General features: G+C 51.8%; 1 pseudogene; it reads right to left on the bottom strand.

Moving 5' to 3' along the window:
• Positions 1 to 3939: 3939 nt before the first annotated feature.
• Positions 3940 to 4964, bottom strand: LOC121461392 (annotated as a pseudogene).
• Between the last annotated feature and the right edge of the window lie 4093 nt (positions 4965 to 9057).

The following is a 9057-nucleotide window of genomic DNA, read 5'->3' as shown; positions in this document are numbered from 1 at the left end:
AAACTAGCAAATTTCACCTCATCAAAACGAAACATTTCCACCACTTGAAAGCAAAGGGAAGGAAAGGATAGACCTCCATGGCAGAAACTAATTTTGAAGCATGCATCTGGTGATGTCAGATACTGGAAGGACCTGCATACAGAACACGTAAAGAATCCTCAAAATCCAATGTTTAAAATGAACTATTTCACAGAAGAAAATACACAAAGAGCTATGAGGATAAAGACATTCAATAGCACTCGCCCTTATGGTCATGAAATCACAATGAGCTACCTGTCTGTTTGGTAGGGCTGCATGTAGAGCTGACAACTGCCAGGTTCTGTCAGCTGTCAGGGTGTGGAGGGCCTCGAACTCACTGCTGCCAGTGAGAACAAATTAAGGGAGTGGGGACACATGGAAATCAGCTTGGAAGGGGTTTTAAAAGTTAAACATATACCGGCCATATGATGCAGACATTCTAGCCTTATATTTACCCAAGAGAAACAGCACAAGCTGTCCCTACATAGACTGGGACATGAATATTCATGTGAGCTTTATGGGTAACCAAATACTGAAACAGCCTTAATGTCTAAGAGTCTGAACATGTATCTCCCATGAAAGGGGGAAAGTACACTGCAGCGTAGCCTGAGGATTACACACAGCCCTAAAACTATGTAATAGACACACCGCAGTGTAGCACACACCAGACACTAGCGTAAACACTAGGCACACTCTGGTGTGGTCATGAAGTAGACATACCATGGTGTAGCCATGTTCACTGGACAGTAAGAAGGCTACGCTAGCGGCTGGAGAGATGGCTCAGTGGGTAAGGGTGTTTGCTGTTCAAGCCTGAAGACTTAGCTTCAGATCCCAGAACCCGCATAAAAAGCCGGACCCGGCTGCATACACACAGTCCTGTAACTCTAGTCCTATGGAGAACAGAGACATGAGGAGCTCTAGGCCTTGATGGGCACCGGCCTACCTCTAGGCTCAGTGAGAGACTCTGTCACGAAGGAATAAGGTGGAGAGTGATAAAGCAGGAAACCCAGCAGCCTCTCCTGACCTCTGTTAGCATGCACACTATCACACACACGAGCACATATAATCACACAGGTGAACACCCATATGGGCACACTAAGAGAGTGGAGGTTGAGGAAGAGGGTAACGAAATTGCTGATACACTCTAGGACATGATCTAGAAATAATTGTTCTAGGTGAGAAAACTAGTCTTTACCTAAAATCTAGGAACTACAAATTTGTATTGCAGAAAGCAGGTAGACTGTTGCTTAGAGACAGCGAGGGGCAGGAGGGCAGGAGTGGGGGTCGTCACAAAGGGCCCCCGTGGGAAGATGAGCTGCTCATCATCCTGATTTAGTGGTGGTGGCTTCACGGATGCATATGTGTCAAGACTTATCAAACAGTACACCTTAAATACGCATGGTAATTGCTTGGTGATTGTACTTAAATTAAGCTTTTAACGACGAGCAAGAGGAATGTTCTGGAAGTGAGGACCCCCTTCCTGCACAGGCTTTAGCACTGTCTGGACACAGGGCAAGGGGTGGCTAAGTGAGTCCGTCTAAGAGTGGTTTGGGAGGACCCTGCCCTCATGGGACCACCTGGGACTAAGAGAGAAGCCACTTAGAGCCTTGGGGATGTGCTCACGAGCTGTGCTGCAGATGCCTGGCTACTGCGTGGGAAGTGGACCCCGAGCTCATGACAGGCATGTTCCCTGGCAGAAGCCTGGAGAGCACACCTCCCCTCTGTGTCTGAATAGACACCCAGGCACTGACCTGAGCAGCTCCCTTGATCAGGCCCAGGCACCTGGGGCACATGGTGATGAGACCCAACATGGAAGGTCTCACAAACGAGGCCGTGCCAGCCCTGGTAATGAGCAAGGTATGGGCTGGATTAGAATATCTGCCCTCAAGCTCCCTGGCTTCCCTGAGTGGGTGATGGTTCCCTTTCACCTACCATCAGGGGCTTCAAGGTCCCTAGTTATACACATAGTGCACACAGTTGTGGGGCGGAACACCGATGTCTCCAGCACCAGGAGTCCAGAAATGGGATGACTGACAGAACCCAAGGGGGAGAGGACATGGTGACAAAGTTGGGTGCTCCCTTGCAGCATGGACATGCCATGTGTTTTTTCTGTTGGTGACGGCCACATGACCACAATCCCCCTCAGACAGGAAAGGACGTTGTCGTCATGGTCCCCTTAGCAGAGGTCGTGTGGCTCTAACGGACAGTCCACTTTAGCCACTGTGTTTATAACCAGCCCTTCCTTACCCACAAGTCCTTCATGGCTTTGCCATTTTGCCAATAGATATACCACAGTACTGTTTTTAAGAAGAAAAAGAATTTCAATTCCACCAGAAATCAAATCAGAGAAGTCAGGCTGCTGACCTGATATGCAGGCCTGTCTGGCTTGTCACTGATTCCCTGTGTGAGAGCAGGCATTACGCCTTCTCGGTGGGAAAGGACACCAGATTCCCACCTAGCAGGCTGGGCAGCAGAGGTGATTTCTCCGTGACTGCTTGGTCCCACAGTATGTTTTTTATGATTAAAGGGATCATTTGTGGGTTGGGGAAGACAAGACCTTTCTATGAGCATGCCTCAGCTACTTTCCCTACACAGCACTGGGACCATCTGTTCAGAAGGGGCACCACCTATTGTGGGCTGGGCCCTTCCATGTCAGTCATGAATCAAGAAAATATGCCCCCAACCTCATGTTCTTTCTCCCTCTTAAAGAACAAAACAACAGGCTGGGCGCCTTTAATCCCAGCACTTGTGAAGCAGAGGCAGGCAGGATCTCTGAGTTCCAGGACAGCCAAGGCTACACAGAGAGACCCTGTCTCAAAAAATAAAATAAATCCAGGCAGTGGTGGTACATGCCTTTAATCCCAGCACTCGGGAGACAGAGGCAGAAATATCTCTGAGTTCAAGGTCACCCTGAGCTGTGTGAGATTGAATAAATCTAAAAGAGAAACAGAGCCAAACATTGCTGGCTCACACCTTTAATCCCAGCACTGAGAAGGTGGAGACAATGATATGGCTGGGTGAAAAGAGGAATATAAGGCGGGAGGAGACAGGAGCTCAGGATTCAGTCTGAGGTTTCATAGAGAGGGCATTCAGTCTGAGGACTTGTAGAGAGAGGATACCCCATTTGGTCTGAGGATTTCATAGAGGTGAGAACTAGTGACTGGCTGCTCTGCTTCTCTGATCTTTCAGTTTTCACCCCTAATATCTGACTCTGGGTTTTTATTATTAAGACCAATTAGAATCGGCACTACACTCTAGTCTTCAGCCATGACTACGAGTCCTTTCTCGCCTTCGTCACCAGCTCTGCCTCTTATTGGTCCCCTGACAGCCTCGAGCACATTTCTTTCTTTTTTATTTATTTATTTATTTATTAAAGATTTCTGCCTCCTCCCTGCCACCGCCTCCCATTTCCCTCCCCCTCCCCCAATCAAGTCCCCCTCCCTCGTCAGCCCAAAGAGCAATCAGGGTTCCCTGACCTGTGGGAAGTCCAAAGACCACCCACCTCCATCTAGGTCTAGTAAGGTGAGCATCCAAACTGCCTAGGCTCCCACAAAGCCAGTACATGCAGTAGGATCAAAACCCAGTGCCATTGTTCTTGAGTTCTCAGTAGTCCTCAGTGTCCGCTATGTTCAGAGAGTCCGGTTTTATTCCATGCTTTTTCAGACCCAGGCCAGCTGGCCTTGGTGAGTTCCCGATAGAACATCCCCATTGTCTCAGTGTGTTGGTGCACCCCTCGAGGTCCTGAGTTCCTTGCTGGTGCTCTCTCTCCTTCTGCTCCTGATTTGAACCTTGGGATTTCAGTCCAGTGCTCCAATGTGGGTCTCTGTCTCTGTCTTATTTAGCTTCTCTAGGATCACGAACATTTTTTTTTGACGGTTCTAAATTGTTTATTGGGTATGAATTGTACAAACATTACATATATTAGCGGTAACGGTGGAGCTGCAGAGTGTTGTGCCTTCTCCAGAGAGCCACCAATAGTGTGGTGGAACTTGTGGCCCTTTCCAAGGCCACGGCTCTTGCGGCCTGCAGACGTCAGCCCACGCATCTCTCTGTGCTTGTGGACCGGTTTGGTGATCCATTGGGTGTCAGGGTTTCTTCTGAGAGCTTTATGGAATGGATCGATGAGGATAACCTCAAAAAATTTGTATGTGGAATCTTCGCCAACCCATTAAGAATTCAGGACTCTCAGAGCCCCACAGTGGCGTCCAGCTCTCTCCTCAGCAACAGACTGAAGGCTTCGGGCGAACTTTAGCTGGTTCACACCATGATGGACAGGCTTGCCGTAGGTCGCACCCTTGGGCACTGGGCGTTTGCGGCCACCACGGCGGACGCGAATCCTGTATATGACGTAACAACCTTGCTTGGCCTTGTAGCCCAGCCTCTGCGCTTTGTCGGGCCGGGTGGGACGGGGAGCCCGGTGCAGCGCAGACAGCTGGCGGTACTGCCAGCAGCGGACCCTCAGCAGGAAGCGCATCACGTCCGTCCGACTGCTTCTTCCGCCACAGCTCCTGGATGTACTTGTACGCGCCCATCTTGGCTCACCTGATGGCCGCCGTCAGAGGAAAGCACGAACATTTCTTAAGCTCTCCGAGCTTCAGTGTCCCTCTCCGATAGGTCAAGGTGATGCCACTGATTCCCAGAGTTCACAGTCAAGTTAGGACCAGACTGTACAGATAGGTCACCCAGCCTGTGTGGGCCCATTTCCCACCTTGGTGGCTCAGGCTATGAGCTCAGAAAACCTGGGTCGGGCCTGTAGGGAGTCACATCTGAGCGGAGTCCTCACCTACTGTCTGCCGTGGGACAGAGACCAGGCTCCGGCGTACCTCTGTCAATTCCAGTTCCTTCTCCAGCCCTCCAGAAGTCTGGGCAGGCCTGTGGCTGCCTGCCCTGGAGTGGATCCCAGGCTGAGGGAGGGAATGGGTGAGGTAGAAAGGATTCAGGGTGCCTCCTTCTGTCCTTCGCACCCTAATAGAAACCCTTTCCAATCAGGAGGTGTTCCCATGGCAACCCTGCTGGGCCTCTCTGCCTGCATAGCTCCTTTAGTGTCTTCTGTAAAGGAAGAAGCCGTTGCTGGCCTTGCCACCATCCCTCCATACCTTGCCAGGCCTTTGAAGGCGTGAATGCCTCTTCTCCCCTTAGAATACAAGAACACGTCTGAGCAGGGACATCCCCCAAGCCTGCACCAAGACACAGAGAGACACCCATCCCCCAAAGCTACCCACTCGCTCCATGACTGGTCCCCGCCTGCCCCTGCAGGACAGATTGCCTTGGCAAGCCGATTGGATTATAATTAGCACTCATTAGCACCTCAGCAATCTGCGAGACAAGTCACCTGTCGCCAAGTCCCCTTCTCGAGAGCTGAAACGATCCCTGTCACTGATTCCTGTGAGTTCAGAGCATCAAAGGGAGATGAGCTGAGCCAACCACCCTCTGCAGAAAGCAATCCAGGCAGAGTCCTTGGTGTGTGTCCTCCACCCTTCCTGCCTATTCTCTGGAAAGTTTTGTTTGTAGAACAACAGGAGGCAGGGAGGTTGAAGCAGTGCTCCCGCCTTACCCAGAGGCTGGCTCAGGGGCAAATCACCTCTCGGCAGCCACACAAGCAGGCCCAGCACCAGCACCATGTGCAGAGAGAAGCAGGGGTCCCATCTCTGCTGAGGGATACCCGCCACCAGGCAAGACAAGGAAGCTGCTGTAGGCACCTGCCTTGGCCAGCTCTGAACGGGCAGGAGCCTAGGGGTGGCTCCAGTAGAGGGAGAGCCATCCATCCCCTGGGAGCTCAGAGTCTATGAGAGAAGCAGAGTGCTCCCTGCAGGCTGGACACCCCCTTCAGCACTTCTAGGGGAAGGACTGTGAGAGCTGAGGGCTGGGGAGACTGGCCAATGGCCCCCAGCAGGAAAAATCCAGCACATGCAAAGCTTCTGGACAGACCATGTGTCCCTCCCTCACTGCCACCAGCAGGTAGAGAAGTATTGTCTCCCAACGACCAACTCCCTTCCTCCTTCATGATATCTTTGGGTGAAAACAGAGTCACTTCAGAGACAAGGCTGCTTGATCACCAATGCTGTGGGTTTTAGGCCCATCCAGCCCATTTCCCAGATGAGAATCCGTTATGTGAATGTCACAGAATGGCCCTAACTCCCTAGCCTGTGATCCGGGTGTGTGGCCTCCGCCTAGGACCAAGGTCAGAGAGCTGTTTTCGTTTTTCTTCTGGCCTCTGCTGACACTCTGGGGCTGGGAAGTTCCGCTGGCTCCATACACAATGAGCCATTTAGAGATGTGGATGATCACAAGGAGAGACCCTGAGGAGGAGGGAAGAAGGGCCACGGGCTCCCCAAGCTTCTGTGGGTGGCAATTGCTGCTGTGGAACGGGACAGGAGCTGTCTTGAAAGGAGGGCAGGTCAAACACCCTCAGCTCAGCCACCAGGTGCAGCCTGAGCTGGCGGTGCCTGTTTCAGAAAGATAGCTCAACTCTTGGGTCTCTGGGAACAGAAAAGGGCTGCCTGCCTTGACCTCAACTGCATATGGTAACTTCTTGTCTAGACAATAAGAATAATAATAACAATAAAATAAAAGTGAATGGGATCTGGAGCTTAAAAACTGGGCTCTCAAGTCCATGCACCCAGTGCCACCCTGGGTGGCTCCCAAGCATCTCTCCTGGCCCCTCATCCCTGCCTGCTGTTCCTGGGCGTCTGTCATCCACCACTGTTCGTTGCTCTATAGCAGGAAGCCCCGTAGAATGGGGTTGTCCTCGTTAAGAGTTCCTGACGCTGTGATGAAACAGCACTACTAAAAGCAGGTTGGGGAGGAAAGGGTTAATTTGGCCTCTGCTTTCATCTGTGTGTCATGGAAGCTGTGACAGGAGCTCAAGGAGGGCAGGAACATGGAGGCTGGAGCCAATGCATAGGCCTTGGAGGTGTGCTGCTTCCTGGCATGCTCCCCGTGGATTGCTCACCTGCTCAACCTTTCTTAGAGAATCCAGGACCACCAACCCCAGGGATGGCATTACCCACAATGGGCTAGGCCCTCCCCCATCAATCACTAATTAAGCAAATACCCTATAGGCCTGCCTTACAACCCAATCTTTTGGTTGTTTTTTTTGTTTTTTGAAACAGGTTTTTCTGCGTAGCCCTGGCTGTCCTAGAACTCACTCTGTAGACCAGACTAGTCTGGAATTCACAGAGATCTACCTGCCTCTGCCTCCCAAGTACTGGGATTAAAGGCGTGCGCCACATGCGCAGCTTAAGCATTTTTTTTAGTCAAGGTTCCCCTCTCTCTGATGTCTTTAGCTTGTGTCAAGTTAACCTAAAACCATCTGGCACAGGGACCGGTCCAGCTCTGTGTGACTCGGTGCAAGCTAGTCAGCCTCTCCATCAGTGACAGCAATGCCATCTTCCTAGGACAGCTGGCAATCAAGTGCACTCCACCAGTGCTCAGGCCAGCACTGACAAGCGTAGTCAGGCTGATGCTAGGGAACCCCCTGAGGTACGTTTTCTGATTAGTTATCCAGGCTAGACACAAGGTTATAGGTGAATAGACACCAAACAGATCCTTTCTCCTTGGGCCCCCAAGGGTTGGAGGCAGTGTGCGATCCTTTCTCAGACTGGTTCCACCTCAGGGTGCAGCCTGAGCTAGTAGTGCGGGAGAGGCATGGAGCTGCCTACTGGCTTGAAAGAAGCTAATCAGTCTGTGTCTTTCCTGTTGTCACTGTCTTAGCACATGTGATAGTCAGCAAAGAACTGTCTGCATGGGTCCAGCTCATGTCTTGAGTGGTCAAAGTGATCTTCAAAGGGCATAAGCTCAGTAAAGGACACGAGACACTAGGAACCTGTGCCTCTAGGGGAGAGTCCTCCACCAGCCTCATGCCCCTTGAAGGGCTTGAAGCTCAGCAATTAGGACCCCACTCTCTTCACCCAAGGGTGCCTTCACATGGATAGGAACCTAAGACACCAAAGAGACCCTTCAAGGCTATGCAGACCTAGTATCCTCATCAAAGCCTCAGACATTGAAAGATACCCATGAGCCGCTATGGGTAGAGGCTGTCCTCACTGCTGTCCCTGCTCGCCAGAGGGGCTGGCGCCACCAGAGCCCTAAGGCCTGGACACTCCGTGGCTTACCGAAAGTCATCTTCAAACTGCCTGCTGGCAGGCTGCTGGGAGCCATCAGCGGTCAAGTTTAAGCGAAAACTTCCCTCCTTGCTTCACTGGCTTCGGTGACAAAAGCCCTAAAAGAAGAAGCCCCTCCCACCAAAGGCCTCTGTCAGGAGAGTCATCTGACTCACTCTGGGACATCTGTGGCCGCCCAGGCTGAGGACTCAGAGAGAACAAGAGCCATGCACTGAATAGGTATTCATGCCCAGCCGTCCACATTCATCAGGGTCCCACAGCCAGCTTCTTTCGGGCGCCACCCCCAGGACCCCTACTACCTTCAGCATTCTTCCCCCGGGGGGTGGTCCCCAGCTCTCCATCACCAGTGCCTGCTACTGCCCCAGAGGCCTTGGGAATTGTCCCGGGGACACCTGTCCCGTGCTGGCCGGCTGCAGGCATACAGGGTCATGGCTACCACAGCTTATTCACACAGGCCTGAAAGAAGGAGGCCCTTTGGGGAGATTGCCCCTGGCCTCTCCCCCTCCTCTGAACTGCACGGGGGAGGGACTGGCCCAGTCAAACAGTATTTTTTCTGTTCTCTCCTGAACAAATAGAATTCAATTAGGAAAGAAGAAACCGAAGCCCAATCAAACAGTGCACGGAAAAATCCTTGCAAGAAAACAGCATCCTTTTGCGTCTAGAAACAGTCAGTGGGATGGATGGTCCCCACATGGTATCCTCTCTCTCTCCTTCCTTCTTTCCTTTCCTCTACTTTCTTCCCAATCATACAAGGTGCACCCAAGAAGGGCAGGCAGTGGAGAGAGCCCATGACGACAAACTGTTCATTCCATTGGTCACCTACTCTTGTCCCTTGGAGGACAAGACTGCCTCAAAGGCCAGGCATCCAGAAGAGGAGGCCAAGCCAGCTGCTCCTGCAGGCCCTTCACGGGCGGGA

Source organism: Microtus oregoni, unplaced genomic scaffold, assembly GCF_018167655.1.
Source record: "Microtus oregoni isolate MIOR12 unplaced genomic scaffold, Mior012 000022F_ref0000154, whole genome shotgun sequence".
NCBI classification, from domain to species: domain Eukaryota; kingdom Metazoa; phylum Chordata; class Mammalia; order Rodentia; family Cricetidae; genus Microtus; species Microtus oregoni.
This window is presented reverse-complemented; position numbering and strand designations above follow the sequence as displayed.